We start from the raw sequence: 17,520 nt of genomic DNA on the forward strand, positions 1-17,520 counted from the left end.
TTTACTGGTGGTGGGTCAGGCTCTGCTCTCTGTAGGCCGTAGCCAGAGATCAAAGGTCGGGTGAGGATAGGGACCACTCTGATTAAGCTGTCAGTCATCCCACTTGCAGTGACAGGGGTGTGTCCCGAGATGATTTATTAAATGTTTATATCAAGCGCATGCAAGTTGAGTGTTATTGATTCTATTCTGGAATGGCATTTTGAAGTTTACTCTCAGGAGCTTGCAATGCAGGAGTGGTTATTGTTAGAAATCGTCATGTCCATGTGATACATTGCATTATGTTTGTAAAGCACTTTTCACTAACCGGGAAAGAACAACAACTGCAGACCAGTCAAATATATGGCCGATCATGTGGCAACGACGGGTGTAGCAATGCAACGGACCATTGTGATATTGCGATACAAAAATGTGACAGTGCATCATGGAGAATAGTCATGATTAATCATCAAAGGTTGCAAACATTCATAACCAGTCAACAACCCACATCAGTACATTTGTTAGTAAGCTGTGTAAAAACATGGATACAGTTAAAGCATTTTTTTTTTCAATTTCATGTTTTTTATTTTCAAATTTTGTTCAAAATATCAAAAACATGAACCCAGTATTAAGATTCAAATTAAACTGTAGGCCAAAGGTATCATTACTCAATTAGTGGCAACACAAAAGCATTACTGAATATGAAGCATTTAAGATTCTCTACAATTGACCATCAAGTAAAGGTGAAAAAACAAACCTGCTCTTAAAAACAAACCTGCAGTGAGAACGGCAGCAGCAGCAAATTAGTCTGAATTATCAGGATATAAAAATGGTTAAAAAGATCTGTTTTAATTTTTTTCCTGAAGCAGTTTTTAGCCGTGATAAACAGAATTATGCTGACTCTAAGGTAAGGTAAACTTCTTCTGAGTTCTGCATTTATTTTAATGTTGTCTATGATGTCTGTTGATAAATAACATTACAGAAAAATATAAAGATCAGTTGGCTAACTCGTTAGCCTTTCCAAGCTTAGCTAACAATTAGCTGAAAGTTAGCTTGATAAAATCACATTTCTAATTAAAAACATTGCGGGTAAAGACAAATATTAATGCACTCATACACATGCCATTCTTTGTATTGTTTCATTAAAGTTTGCTTAAAGACTGTGTGTAAAAGCCAGTGAGTCCTCCTCAGCATCTAACATTACTCTAACAATTTCTACTGTCAGCTTTAGTATTAGTTCTTTTGAAGCAACAGCAAGAAAAACTTGTTTTTGGCCTTCACAAACTTTCAAAGTGTTTAGAGCTGTTTTTCTTCACCTTTATAGTGTTTTTAAAGCATAAAATCCAATGTAACTATCATCGATTGGTAAATAAAAAATAAGTAAATAAATGGATATATTCATTGGACTTCTGTCAAATACTGTGGAGAATGTATGCTTTTAATAAAAAGTAGTAAAAATCCCACAGGGGTTGAGTTCCCACGTTCATGATACCACATTTGTTTCCTATTCTGTGAATCAGTCTTTACGCTTTGTGGGACTGTCAATTAAAAATGATTTGTAAAGCTCCGGGAACACTGACAGGCCTGTGTAGAGCAACAAATTATTATTATTTTTTGTTCAGGCAGGTAATCCATCAAATAAAGTATCACCATTTTTTAATGAAAAAAAATTGACCGTGTCTCAGTCTGTAAAAACAGATCGTAGGGGACGGAGTAATAGGGAACATGCCTGTCATCGCTGTCAGAAGAAAACCTCATAACTGTTTTTAGTTTTATTTGAAAATGCCAGCTGCCCTTTATGCTGTGTGAACATTTCATGACAAATAGACCAACAGATAATTTGAAAGAAAACCTTTCAAGTTTATTTTTAAGTTACGTTAACAGATGTTAATGTAAGAATGTTATTTCTTTGCCTTGTAAAGTCATTGTTTGAGATATGATGTTTCCTTATGGCAGCCATGCTATGTATTTGTGTAATTTGCAGTGTGCTGAACAGAGGGTAAAAGCGAGAGAGCATGTGTGTCTGAACAGTATGTGCCTAACTCCTGTGGGAGTTCAGTGGTGTGGATAATCAGCAGGCTGGATTAGGTGGTTGGCGAGGAGTCTTCCCTCTTTGGGCTGTCAGTGTTTGGCCCCCTGTCATTGCCACTGTTGCTGGCTGCATGACTCAGCACTTTGGCCTCTTAACTGTTCCGAAGCAGCAGCTCAGGGGCTGCTGGGGGTCATGATCCCTGACCTCTCTCACCATGCTCCGGTCACACAGTGTGAGGGCATATATTGTATGCTTATCCCTGTGTGATGAGTAACTATGACCATCCTGTCTGTGTCTTTATGTCTATCTGGTTGTTCATTTGTCTCTTCTTCTCCCTTCTTAACCTCAGACCCTCTGAGGCAGAAGAGGAGGAGAAAAAGAGGAAGGGGGTGAAGGAGGACAGGAGGGAAGAGGTGGGAGGGAGGCACAGATATTCTACAGGGGTTTGTGGGAACGCACTGATAAAGGCTAGAGTCTTAATCCCTCCTAAGGCCTGTCTGTGAGACTGCAGCGTACACTCGGCCCTTTTGTGATCATTAAAAGTGTGTGTGCATGTGTGTGTGTGTGTTTGTTTTCGTACACTTTCAGGACAAAAATGTCCTGGCTTTGTAGGAAAAACAGAGAAAACATGGCCAACCTATCCTAAAAGAACTAACAGAATGCCCTTGACTTTGTAAAGTGCTTTTTAAGTTTTATTTTACAAAACTCAAAGAATAAAACCAGAGATTAAATGTAGGGGTAGTTTTTAAAAAGTTCCATGACATACAGGTCCTTGCATGTATTTAATATATATGGGACGTTATTGTTGCATATAGGTACTTATATACATAACACACATGGCACATATACATAAAGTACCATACAAAAGTCAGGGATCAATGTTTCTTTGTTCAATTTCCAGTGAAAATGGCCATTTTGCACTGTTCAGTTTTCAGATCACTGAATGTGTATTTGGGATTACTTGTATTGTGAGAAGCAGAAAATGTAGCTTTTTTTTCCCAAAATATGAAGTGAAGCACAAATTTAAAGTGTAACAGAAAACACACACACACACACATATATATATATATATATATATATATATATATATATGGGAAATATATTTCGAAACAATAAATATAATTTGAAACATACATATCATTACTGTCATAACAAAATCTCTTATGGCCAAAATAACTACATGACAAAGTAGGATTAAAAAACAAGAAACATGGAGATGTGTTGTTTTCTTCCATCAGCGACAGTATATATAATACATATGGGACATTATATATAGGTACTTATATATGTACCTGTCTTACATCTGTATAATAAGTATGGCACATATTTGCATTATGAAATTATTACAGATAGGTACTTAAATATCGCTGTTGTCGGAAGAAAACCTCACATCTCCAAAATGATAACTTTACAGGAGAAGGAAAAAACCTACTTTACGTTTAATGTAAGTCAATGGAACCAGACTTCTTTCCAAGTCATTTTGGGCCATTTCAAATTTATGCACAATGTAAAGAACAACAGGCATTTTCAAACTATGTCAAAAACAACAAAAATGGAAATACAAGGTTTTCTTCCGACGGCAGTGATATATAGTACATATGTTTGGCCTCAGGTCCTGACTTTATTAAATATTATTATTAAAACAAGCCTGTGTGTGTGTGACTGAGCCTTTCTCTGCCTTTTTTTCTCAACTGTTTAACATGCACCACAGCAGATAGCTTACTGCTCCTGTTTAAGGATAACTCATGTTCCATGTAATTAACTAGCAGCCTTTCAAGCTTAAATCCTTCATGTTCTTTTCACCTGAAGTGCCATAACCCCACTGATGAAACCGTGCGTGTGTTCAAGTATCCCCTTTTTTCTGAACAGCCAGAATTTTCTAAATCAAGGTGTTATTATCTTTAGAGAGTGCGTGTGGGCCTGGAATGTGTGTTTTTCTTACTGCCCGTTGGCTCAGCTCTTGTGTTTGTGTGTGTGTGTGTGTGTGTGTGTATTCCTGCGAAGGCTTTACTGGAATTTGGAGCAGGAGTTGATCTTGTTTTGCTGCTTTATGAGTCTGAGTGGAGGTCTGTAATTGAGGTTATGGGTGATTAAACTCTCCATGGCCCTCGCAATCCCCCAGCCAGCCATCACTCAGTGTCACACACTATCCTCTCCACTCACTGTGTAATTGATTCCTGTGTGTACACCGCTCACACACACACACACACCGATTTAGGCCACATCAGCCAGTGTTTAGTGTCAGATCAGCTTGAAATGGAAACTATGGTCTCTTCAGCTGGTAAGAGAACGGCCTCATGGGCATTTGCTGTGCTCCTAGCGGTGTGGTAGGAGGGGTGTGCAGTTTGTGGTATTATACAGCATCATTTGTATGTTAACATATCACTTTTCACAGCACCTAAGTGAGCACTAATTACTTATTGAAGTAATTATTGAAACGTATTGTATTGCACTTACACTGTGCCTTGGTACAACAATTTTATCAAATATTGCAATAATTATTATTATGGGACATATTTTGCTGTTATTGTTCTTTTGTTCTCGTTCATGTGTCACATGATTTTTATTGCTTCAGCCATTTACAGAGTACAGTCATTCTAATACATACTAAGTTCATAAATGTGTGCGGTAGAAAAGACAGCACTTCACTGTGGGCTGTACACACAGAACTAATTAACCACACATACACATGGAGAACCAGTCACTAGATGTGACCAGTGTTACATGCTGCTTGTGCACAGTATAGTTATCATTATAAATGATTGAGCAGCATTAGAAGCTAGCCCAGTTGGTAATCATATGGTAATTATATCAACATCATGGAAAATTCAAGTGTACTTCATTATACGTCGTAACTGAACTTGATTGATTTTGTTTATGGATATAATTGTGCAGACAGTCATCATTTGTCTAATTTACATTATCATCCAGGCTTATTTGCAATATCCAAACAAATCAAAGACTATTAATAACTTGCTACCCAATAACATTAAATATGAGTATTTCAAAAGAAAGTAAGCTGTCCGCAGACCTTTGGCAGGCAGTGTACATGTGATTAGAATGTGCATGTGAACAGATCTTGTGTGTGTGCGGTCACCTTGCTATCCTTGTAAAGACTACATGCCCTCACAGTGATAGGACAACATGATAATTTTTCTGAAGAGAGGACATTTTGCTGGTCCTCACTTGAGGACATGTTTTTTTCACCACAAAGTATTTTCTTGGAAAAGCTTAAAGAGCAGAAAAACTGCCTTTAGGATGCTGATGTTAAGGTTAGATTTAGGTTTTGGTGTAGACTGAGGTTTTGGTGTAGATGTAGTATTACTTGGCTACAGTAATAAAAAAAATCAATAGAAGTCCTCACTGGTAATGTAAGACAATCATGTGGTTGTGTGTGTGTGTGTGTGTGTGTGTGTGTGTGTGTGAACTGTTCGTTTCCTCTTATTTTGGATGTCCTGAGGACTATTGCTGTGTGCTGGCCTAATTGGCATGTGAAGGGTCTCTCATTGGTGGGATGGAAGATAGAGGTGGTGGTGTGTGTATGTGTGTATTATCAGGCCATTCAGTAAGACCTGCAGGGGGAACCGATCTCCCTCTGTCTGACCCTCAGAGCCAACCTGAAACCCCTGTCGACCCCCACTTACAGTTCCAGACCCCAGAGGCCCAGCACTGTCTCTGAGCCCTGTCCTCCTCTCACAGCTCTTCAGACGTCATTCCCTGTCTTACGTCACCTCGCTTAGGATTGTTTAGGAAACAGTTCGGTGCATCATTAAATCTCAGATTTCACTACAATTTATTTTGATTATTTGAATTTGATTTAGGGGTGGGCGATTTACTTTTTCTGAGGTATGAGAAATTTGAACAGAACATTTACATTTACATTATTTAGCAGACGCTCTTATCCAGAGTGACTTACAAAAGTGCTTTGTTGACAGAACACAAAAAAACCCATAATACCAAATTTAAAAACTGTCAAAAACGATGAGTACCGTAATTTTTATTTATTTTTTATTTAATTTTATTATATTTCACACACTGCACTGAAGAAATTCCAATTAAACAGGACTTATTATGTGTAAGTACTCACAGTATCTATAACCTGCTCAGAAAAGCACAATCTGCAGCAGTTTAGCTCCACCCATTCGAATAGAGGTTTTAAGGAGTGTTTTTTGAATGAGGCTCTATACAGGACAGCCATTCAGAACAGAGCTCATTTATATTGTATTGTTAAAGGCAAAGTAACAAAACAGCTTGTTTAATTCTAAGGGATAAAGAGAGGTTGGAAGTGGTGATATAAATATGAATTACTACTTTTGGCACAAAAAAACCTCAAAAAATGTCATAAGTGGACCTCAAATTCAGCTTAACTGTGGCTGGATGAACTATTGCTACAGAAGTGGGATCAAGACAATATAAGGCATCAAGCATTTCATTGGACTTTTATGCATGAAGACAGCCCAGGCGTTTCATTCAGTACAAAACAGAATGCATACTCTATTGAATATTTTTATTATCAAGATAATAAGGCTGTAATTGATATATAACATTCCACAATTGATACAGTTGAATCGCCACCTTCTGAGTAATGTATCAATATGCATTATAAACCTCTAATTATTAAGTATTAGACTTTTTTGATTTTTGTGATGGCTTGCAAGGAGACAATCAGCGTATAGCAGGGTTGGTTCATTAAGGTCAATTTTACGAAGTTTGACGATTATAAAAACGTTCAGCTCTACACTTTAATCATACCACACATCACTGACTACTAACCAAGCCTGCTAATTTGAGTGTAATTAGTGTTCACAGTTGTGTAGACACTACTTACATTTGCAAACATGTACTTGAACACCGTTTCAAGTTAAATGGTTGCTTGTTCTTTACGCTGAAATTCGGCTCTGCTCTTATCCGCTGTTGTTAAGTCTATAAATATTTATCTTCAGTCAAAATATTTTTCACTGTATCGTATTTCCCCCTTGTCATCTCTTTACGGTGGTTTTTGCTCTTTAATATAGGCCTCATTGCATGCCTCAGACTTCAGAGGAGTGTGTAATTTTCTGTATTACAGTGTCAGGCCCTCTGTACCACTTATAAGATAAAGCATGTAATGGGGGTATCTGCCTTTTTTTTACTGTCCTGCATATGTCAAGTTTATCCCTTTAATCTGCTGTCGTATTGCAAGTCCAAGCAGAAAAAGGTCTCATGACTAGTGTGGAAAAACCCTGGCAAAGGCCAAGCCTTAATGCTCCGCTAGCTCGCTGTGTGTGTGTGTTGGCCAGCTGCCAGCAGCAGAGGCAGAAGGAGCGTCAGCAGCCTCCCTGTTTGCCGTGTGCAGTGTGTGAATGGTGGGAGTGTGCGTGAGGCCTGGAGTTCAGGTGGTCCATGTGTACAATACTGGGCAAAATTCAGAGAATACGCTTTATTTATATCATTTTTGGTTAAAACAGCCATTAAGTACAACTTTGTTTTCAAGCGAAAACCCGTATTTACACAAAATTACACAAAATTATGAACAAACAGATATAATATTGCCTTTTGCTACAGCTTCCATTCTCTTCAGTAGATTTTTCAAAGAAATCTGCAGGGATATTTTTGCTCAACACCAGAGTTCAGTCTTAGATGTTGGTTGTAATTTCAGCTTCTCATGACCCAAATGATCCCAAACACGTTTAGTGATGTTGAGGTCTGGACTCTAATGGACTGGGACGGACGTCCAGCTTATGTGTCTGAGAACACGACGTCTTCCTCTCGGCCTTCTTTAATAAGGACATGTGAAGTACATTTTCCTGAGTCTGACATCGTTTTAAAGTAATTAAAAACACAAGCACTGCTCACTGCTGCTCGTCTCACTCTGACTGGTCTCACGAGATGCTCATTGTCATGGTAACGTCTACACTAAGTGGTTCTCTCCACATGCGTAATTTTGGATCTGATTACTTGTAGTGAGCATGTGAACTGAGATTTTCTATCAGATTGTTGAGTAGAGTGAGCATAAAAACACCTCAGTCTTCCTCTATAATCAGAATGTATTTAATCGGATTGGCAAAAATCTTTGCATGTAAACACAGCCAATGTTCTGAGAACACCAGCAGCTTTTTTGTTTAATTTACAATTTTTCTCCTGTTCTCAGTGAGGCGTCTTAAACAGCTACACATCCTTTCAGACCCATTGCGCTGAGCTGTCTTGTCACAGTGGAAAGGTGGCCAGAAACACCTGTGGATTTTTTCAGATCTGAAGCCAGAGTGGAGTTTCCTCTTATAACTTAAAAGATGAAAAATTAAAGTACTGTTTATCTGATGATGACAGTTTTGGTGGTCTGTAAGATCTTGCCTGGGTGTAAGAAGTCTCATTTTCTTTTAATCATTCTTGTTCCAGCTTTGGAAACCTGATGTTTTTTCACTGATTTTCTTTCCACTTTCTTATGCAAGTGGATTATCTTATATCTAATCTCCTTAGAAATGCATCCTGAAAAATTAATGTCTTGTACTTAATAGCTATTTTGGGTGGAAATTAAATAAATCAGAGGTGTTTTCTGATTTTGTGTTTAAGGCAAAGGGGTCTGTGCCCTTCTTAGACCATGCCAGACATCAAACACTTGACTGCTAACTGCCTGCTTCAGCCAATCAGAGCTCAAGAGTAATGGGCCTACTGCCATTAGCCAATGAAAAACACCTGCCTTCCGAAACGCCACTTCTGGTGCCAGTCATAACACCTAATTCATTTGCTTTGCTAGTCTGGGCCAATCATAACACAGATTTGGTGGGTACAGTGGGCCTCAGCGGAGCGAGAGCATGAAATACGTTTTGTGTCATGCGGGCGAAAAAAGAAAAAGTTTTACAAAATCTCGTTCAAGAACAGCAGCATCATGAGACCTTTCAGAAAAACAGGCCCGAATAACACTGAGGCACCATTGTTCTAAAGTGCGAGATGAAAAAAAAAAAGTAGGACTCGTGGAGTCGCCACTTCAAAAACGTTTACGGTTGAAGTCGTTAAAAGGAGAAGAAGAAAGAAGAGGAGGCTGGTTTTCGAGGCCTGTGTGTGTGCCTGAGAAAGAAAGTGAGAATAAAGGCAGAGAATAAAAGCAATGCATTATTAAGGATTATCCGCTTACGTCTCTGCCCTCTGTTAAAATAAAAACAGCGCTTTTAGGCCTGCCATGAGGCGAAGAGAAAACCGAGCAGGGTTTAACTACAGCAGAGCAAGATTCTACACGCAGCACCTTCAGATACTCTCTCTGTCTCCTCTCTCTCTCTCTCCCTTTAACTCCCATTTACTCTCTTTCTGTGAACTGCTTGTCTGTTCTTCTCTCTGTCACACTCACTCGCTTGTTCACTTTCTCTCCTCTGCTGTCTCTTTCTCTTCTCCTCTGTCTCTCTCTTTTTCCTGTTTCTATCTTTCCTTCTTTTCTGTTGGTGCTCATTCACTCGTCTCGTCGCCTTTCTCCCATTTGCTGTATCCTGTTCTCTACCTCTCTTCTTTCTCCTTTAAATTGGACTCTCTCGTTCTGTTTCACTTGCTATTGTGCCTTCTTCTGATTCTGTCTCTCTTTTCTCTTTTTTTCTCTTCCCCTCTCTCTCTTTCCTCTTTCATCACTCTATCTCCTTTTCTTTCTCTCTCTTTGTCTCTCTCTTTCCTCTTAGTTCTTTAATCTTTCTTTTTTCCTTTCTTTTTCCTTTCTGTCTCTCTCTTCTTTCTTTCTTCCCTCTTTCCTCTCTCTCCCTCCTTTCTCTCTGCCTCTTTCCTCTCTCTTTCTCTTTCTCTTTCCTCTTTTCTCTCTTTTTTCCTTTCTTTCTTTCTCTTTTTTCTCTCTCTCTTTTTCTCTTTCCTTTCTCTCTGCCTTTTTCCTGTCTCTCTTCTTCTTCTTTCTCTCCTCTTTCTTTCTCTCTTTTTTTTTCTCTTTCCTCTCTTTATCTTTCTCTCTCCCCCCTCTCTCTCTCCCTCTCTCTCTCTATCTTTTTACCTTTTTCTCTTTCCTTTCTCTCTGCCTCTTTTCTCTCTTTCTCTCTCTCTCTCTCTCTCTCTCTCTCTCTCTCTCTCTCTGAACACCTGAAATCTCTCTCCAGTGGTTCAGAGGTATAATTGAAGTGGACAGGTCAGGCTTTTAGGAACATGTTCCTGTGCTGATCCGTCACGGCCTGACACACTCCACTCTCTGACCACTCAGCACTCTTGCACACGGCTGTATGTGTGTGTTTGTGTGTGTGTAAGAGAGAGGGGCCTGATAGTGTGTGAGTGGCCAAGTGGACTCAAAGACTGAGTGGACTTAACATATAGAAGGTGAATGGATGGATGGACGGATGGATGGATGGATGGATGGATGGATAGATAGATAGATAGATAGATAGATAGATAGATAGATAGATAGATAGATAGATAGATACATAGATACATAGATACATAGATAGATACAATCCTGCAGCTTAACCATAATAATAAACAGTTTAATGACAGCACTATGGTAGCTAATAGTATCACAATATGATTATTTGAGCATATCATGGATATAATCATTACTTAAACAACACAATTAATGCTGTGGTGTTAAACATTAAAAACATTGAAACACTAAAATTTTAAATGTTGTGATGCTTATTGTGTTTCCCGGGCATATATAACAATGTTATATATTTGCCTTATTGCCCACCTGTAGCACTAGGCACAAACTATCCCCAAAGCATTTTGTGTAATTTATTATGGAGCTTCAGCACATCTCAGAAGCTTTAAATGATGCTAAGCTGGATATGAGGAATCTGAACTGTTGAAATTGTGACTGGGACCCACGTGAAGATTATGATGTGATTACTGATTAAGTTTTTTTGGCCATGTCTGCAAAGTCTGCAGTGTCACTCCAATCAGCAGGAGGTGAAGGAAACTAGTCTCAAAGTGTTTTTTTTTTTTTTCTGAGCAGCACTCGGCATTCATGCCAACATCCAACCTCAACATGAAAGAGCCTCAGACAGAGAGGGAGGATTCCTTAGAGAGGAGAAGAGATATTCAATGGTTTAGCCTTTCTCTTTTATGCAGGGAGACCCTCATGACTCCATAGAATGACGATGATGATGATGAGGATGATGATGGCAGTATTCTCCCTGATCTTTTCTGTAAGATGATTTGTCTGTCTAGGTTGTGGTTCACAGCAGGGGTGGACAGTATGACGATGTATCATAATTATTGTGATAAACTACATCAAAGTACTCTTTTGGATGTTATCATCTTATTTTATTAATTTATTCTTTTTCAATTAGTTGGTTTGTTCCTTCCTTTCCTTCCTGCATTGTTTGCTTTTGCGAAAAAGTTTTTCATCACTACTTTTAAAATGGCTCAACCTCAGAAAGACTAAATATTTGATATGTGTATTGTGATATTTCTGCCATATTGCCCAACGTTAGTCCACAGCAGCATTCCTTTCTGTTTCCACACAGCAGCAAACAGAAACTTTCTTTCTGACAGAACTTCAAGCTTCTGCTTGTGGGGTCTGGAGTGTACTGTAACGTTTGTGGGGGAGTGTGTGTGTGTGTGTGAGTGTGTGTGGGTGGATCACATTATTCATAAAGAACAAGCACTCCCCTCTTTAATAGTGATTATTTGTCTTGGAAGTCGATCTCCCCTGTGGGTTTCGTGTTGTTGTTTGTTTGTTTTGCGCCAAGGGGAGAATGGTGGGAGAGGGACCCTAACCATGCTTTCCCCATGAGACCCACACACACACACGCACACACACGCACACACAGAGAGGCATAAAGATAAAAGCAGTTATAGTATAAAAGTAAAATCAGCAAAAACAATAACAAGAGAAAAAAAAACAATAAAGTAACAATAATAGTAACAATATTTGTGGTAATAAAGGAATAATGTCAGTAAAAAGCAGTTTGTAAAAAGATGCCTTTAGCTGCTTGTAACCCTGGTTAGACCAGTTTTTCTCAGCTTTTTCTGAGATAGTCATGAACTTATTGTCCTGAAATGTACAAAAACAAGCACAGACACACAAAGCGAAATGTCCTCAGTTCAACAAAACTCTCAGGTCTTTATCTTTATAATGACATTTGGTCCTCACAGAGTGCTAAAAACAAACTCAAACACATATTCACACGCGCATAGACGTGTATACACACACGCACGTGAGACGCATGCGCTCCCCCGGCCCACGAGGCCTCTTCCTGCTGCACGTAGACACACACATAGTTTCCCAAAGCCCCCCTCCACCATCCCGCCCCAGGGGTGCACAACTGCACTCTTTTCCGGGGAGGAGGATGCGGAGTGAGAGGGGGAGCAACTGGGGCAGCCCACTCCAAGGCCCGGCGTATTTCTTTAACAGGCCGGCCAAAAAAACAGCTCACTCCCCATTTGTGTTTCATTACAGAGACCCTGAGCAGAACAGAACAGAGAACAAAAGAATAATAATCAGAAAAAGAAGGGGGGGTTTCAAAGGCCCATTATGTGGTCAATAAATTCAGCCTGAAAAGAGCTTCAAGTTTTTTTTTTAATTCAATCTGAAATGGAAACCAGCTTCTTTCACTTCTTTCCGATGCAGATACGCAAATCGAAGAGGGCTCGTTATCCTAAATCATGCACACAAGCTTGCTCTGGCTTTTTTTGTTTAGGAAAGAAATTACACATTTTATGGGCCGTGATATTATCTCCCCAAAGCAGCCCTATAAGGTTATATGTGGAACGATGAGGAGAAACATCTGCTTTGGGAAGTAGCCAAGGATACACATATACACACGCAGAGGGCCAGATAAGCCTGTCACCATCATGAAATTTTAGCTGACGATTAATTGCCCAATAAATAATTGCCTTAATAAAAAATGTATTTTATTGTTCGTTGTGTGTAACTGTTGGAGTACAAGCTTAAAGTGGCCAAATTGGCTTCTTCCTAGCTAGCGTTACTCAGTAGCTCCCAACTGATGACAGAAACAGCTCAAGCTCAAATAACCATCACTCACTGCTGCCCTCTAAAGGTGTTATAGCACCAGTCAGATGTTAGAGCTTCCATAAGACGCTTGATGAGTCTCGATAAACGTGTTTTCTGCTTATTTTATTTACATGCCTTTGCCTTAGCCCAGAAGGTGAAAATGTGCCCGATTTACATTCTGCTTGCTGCAACATAAAATAAGACTATGAAAGCGAACAGCTGGTCAGCCTTCATAATTACTCTCAGCTGAAAATATTGTGAACAGACGATTATGTTATAATTGTGACAGGCCTAGGGCCAGATCCAGATGTAGGTGTGAGCACAGGCGCAGCGGAACATGCACCTGCAACGTGCCTACATTTTATGTACGATTTACTAGGGCAGCTTATCACACAAACTGCGCATAGCACTGCCCACTAACAGATGCAATGAAATAATAGAGCAGGCTCAAGACGAAACAGAACATGGAAGTTTAGTAATGAAGCTTTTTCTCACCGAAACATTCAACAGGACAGTTATGTTACATTAGCTCAGAAAACAGAGCTTGAGAAACAATGATATGGACTGCGTGCGCATGCTGCAGCCGCATGACAGCATATCGCTGCTGTCGGAACAAAACCTCGTATCTTCAAAATGATAACTTTACAGGAGAAGGAAAAAACATACTTTACTTTTAATGTAAATCAATGGAACCAGAATTTTTTCCAAGTCATTTTGTGCAATTTCTTTTCATCGACTCATCATGAAATTTACATACAGTGTAAAGGGCAACAGGCATTTACAAATTGTGTCAAAAACTAAAAAAACAACAAAAATGGAGATGCATGGTTTTGTTCCGACCGCAGTGATATGTTGTCATCTTCTCATGTGGACATCTGGTCCCAGGAGTTTAAACAGCGCTTTCTTTCAGCACATGTTCAAGGAAAAACACATCTGTACAGACCCTACATGCAAATGTATGCCTGGTTATAACCCTTTTTCACAGTAGCCATAAAACGCAATTTCCAGCTGTTTTGAACATTGCTTTGTTTTTGAACTACAGTTGTATGCAAAAGTTTGAACACCCCAGTTACATTTTTTGTTAATTCTTTAAGTAAAAGTAAGTTGACGCATCCTTTATATGGAACAAATGAAAATAGGCTAATTTTAGAGCACAATTTCTATGTATTTACATGGAATTTACATTTCTATGAGTTTAACATATTGAAAAAAATTTTTAAAAGATGTGCCACAGCTTTGAATTCAGCAAATAAACAGAAAATCAACGAAACATGTAATTTGACCGGGGCGCACACAACAGTTTGCATTTTCTTTCCTTAGTAAAGCTGATAGAATATATTAGGTGTATAATTGGCAAAATCAGAAGCAAACTGGATGTTTACAAGTCAACATTCGTAAAGCATTTAATGAGTTTAAAGACTTTTATTGTGGCAGTTGCATACAAGTTATTGATATGAAGAAAACTGCAGTTGAGCCGTGTGTTTTATCAGCACGGCCAGCATTGTGGAAAGGTGTGTATTGTTCTCACAGCATGGGGGATCCTCACCCTTCCCCTTTCACCCATCATTGCTCACTAACAGCTCAACATACATTTCACAGAGCCAACAGTGTCCTAGTCAACCTCTTACATGGCCAGGTCCCGCCGGCAAGCCCAAAGATTTATTACACACTTCTGTAACCTAAGAATAGCTCAACCTGTTTGCATTGAAGTCCCTGTAGTTACTGAATAATAAGCCTTAGTATGTAATAAGCCTGGGATTGAGTTAATCTGAACGAAGTTACAGGGATGAATGTTTTATTTGATTAAATTAATTAAAAACAAGTCTATTTCTGGTGGAATGGCTGCACCGTAAACTGCACATTTAGGCTCGCAAGCCAGTTTTGTACATAACAGGTGACAGAAAGCTTCTGATTTGTGCCTAAAACTGGTGCAAAAGGCTCAGTATATCTGACCCAGAGTATGTTCTTTTTTACACTGCCACCTGAATAATGAATATCATTGCCAAGTATAACACTCTTGTGCATAAGTCTCACTTAGGTACTGTGTGTATGGAAGAGCCTGGCATTACCTCACAGTGTGCTGTATAACAGAGAGAGAGAGAGAGAGAGAGAGAGAGAGAGAGAGAGAGAGAGAGAGAGAGAGAGAGACAGAGAGGCTACGCAGGCTTTCCAGAAATAGCTTTTAGCCCGCAGACACAAACAAGCACACACACACACACACACACACACACAAACACACACACACACATACACACTTACACTCACTCACCAAAGAGGAAGTGACAAATTCCACAGCGTGCTGCCATCAGGCCAGCAGTCTCCCTCATGTGATAATTGTCAAAATTAATCACTTTTGTCCACTTGGACCCACTGCTTCAGATAGACAGACCATGTGACCCTGAAAACCTCCCTCTACAAGAAATATAGTGTCCATATAGTGACTTCCCCCATAGTCTGCTTTCATTTCCTCTCTTAATTGGCTAATGTCTGCATGTGTGTGTGTTTGTGTGTGTACAAGTGGCCTGAATTGACGTGGTGTTGATGCAGCAAGGGGTTCTGGGATGTGTAAAAACCAAGCGCCAGACCACCAGACTCCCTTTATGCCTCATAAAAGAGGCCCACTGTCCCAGGCAGGGAAACACTAAGAAAACCACAGCTTGCAGCCATCACTGTGGTGGACCTACAGTAAGGCTGTCACTATCAGTTATATTAGTAATAATCAGTTTTTTAAATATATATATATATGGATATATGAAGTATAAATGGACTACACTTTAACATACCATGCATAGAATTTAAAGGATGGGTATTTTTCTTTATTTTACCATTTATTTTTATTCCTGCACAATTTTGCATTTAAACACATAGCAGTAATAACAATGCTGACAGTAATAATAGTAATAATTAGAGCAATGTGTTTTCTACCTGTACTCTTGAGATGGTTCCTAACACTGAAGCACAGTGATAGGATGTGAAGCGTAATCTTTGTGAATTAAAAGAACAGAATAATTGCACAGTTCAGTAAAAGTTGTGGCTGTAATATTATCTTCTTTAATTTGGCTACCAAACTGTAATTACTGTAGTTAGAACGAATGTAATTGCGATTGTCACACAAGATCATCCTTTTCAAGATCATCATGCCTTTTCGTCTGTGGCTGTTTTAACTTATGTCTGGTTGCGTGACTGTTTTTCCTGAGACCCAAAGCCATTTGAACTCTCAGTGGTCTGAAGCCTGATGCTGTGGTCTGAGGATGTCCTAAAATGTACAATGTATCTAATAGGCCCTACCATATAGTACCGTAATGGTACACTGTGTAGGAATCTTGGCAGCCCTAATCTACTTCTTTCTACAGCTGCACACTCTCCAGTCTGGTATATTATTAGAACTTAAGTTGGCTGAATTTAGGTGCGTGCAGGTTTTTGGAGTTGTGTGCACGGAGGGGTTCTTGTGTATAGGTGAGAGAGTGTGTTCTTTCAGTTTAGCCAGATTAGATCTCACTGTGGGCGTGTGCAGTGATTTCATCTCAAACGATTGTATAATGTTTCGAGAAGCTTGCGCAACAGGAAGTTCTGCGTTGGAGCCTGAACGTCCTGTTTGTCTGCAGAGGAGAGGATCCTGATCTAACGGGGAAAATGCAGGCTTCGAAGCGGCTTACACAAAAGCACATGCGGTGAGCACTCAGAAGCTCATTCACACTGCAGTGATGAATTGGCACAAATCCAATGTTTGTTTTATATATATATATATATATATATATATATATATATATATATATATGGGCTAGACTTGATTATGCAACTGATCGGATATTAGTGCGTTCAAATAGTTATCTGACTTTTAAACATGGTCTCTCCTCCGCTAACAGCTACAAACACAGCCCTCTGCTTTCTAGAGCCGTGATGTATGTGCTTTGTACCTCAAGTTAGACCACCTCTGTGAAGCACTGCTTAACCTGTGGCTAACCTATTACCCACTAGCCCGCTGCTAAGAGAGGCTAGTGGGCCTGGTAGATCAAGTAAAGCTGCCCTGTGAGTGACATAACGCTTTGCAAGAAAAGCAACTAACTTATTTTGTTCTCTGGAGCTTTGGCAGTAATCAACAGTGAATATTCAAAGTTAGCTCCCTAAACTACCCACCAAACTACCCCTCTTACCATTTCCTTGGTTCTGCAAATCAAAGCGTGAGCTCCTTTTACACATCCACTTTTATGCAGGAGTTTAAACAGTGGTCAGATCAGTGATTAAGTAATTAAACAAGAAGGAGTTAAGTATGAACTTAAGCTTGAGTCTAAATGAGTCTGATGTGGCAACGCAGAAGTTTTCTATGATGCTTTTGTTTTTCCACTGTTGAGTTTTCAGGCCTTACGAGTGAAAAGCAAAAAAGACCGGAGTGCATTTTGTGCAAAATTCCACTGTTATTGTGCTCGAGAGAAGCGGCAGATTTATCCTTTGTGCAGGTGTGGATGCGTAAGATCAAAAGAGACATAGAATGACAACAAAGTGGCACTTTTTTATTATAGATATACAAACATTCATTGTAAACTTTTTTTGTTGCAAATTTTGTATTTGACTTTGTTTTCCACTTTGTACAAAGTCATAT

General features: G+C 39.3%; 1 protein-coding gene across 1 annotated transcript in view; it reads left to right on the forward strand.

Moving 5' to 3' along the window:
* The window catches only part of rxraa (retinoid X receptor, alpha a), a 258,853-nt gene that overhangs the window by 156,888 nt on the left and 84,445 nt on the right, over positions 1 to 17,520 (forward strand). The window lies entirely within an intron of this gene.

The sequence above is a fragment of the Colossoma macropomum genome, unplaced genomic scaffold, assembly GCF_904425465.1.
Source record: "Colossoma macropomum unplaced genomic scaffold, Colossoma_macropomum, whole genome shotgun sequence".
NCBI classification, from domain to species: Eukaryota; Metazoa; Chordata; class Actinopteri; order Characiformes; family Serrasalmidae; genus Colossoma; species Colossoma macropomum.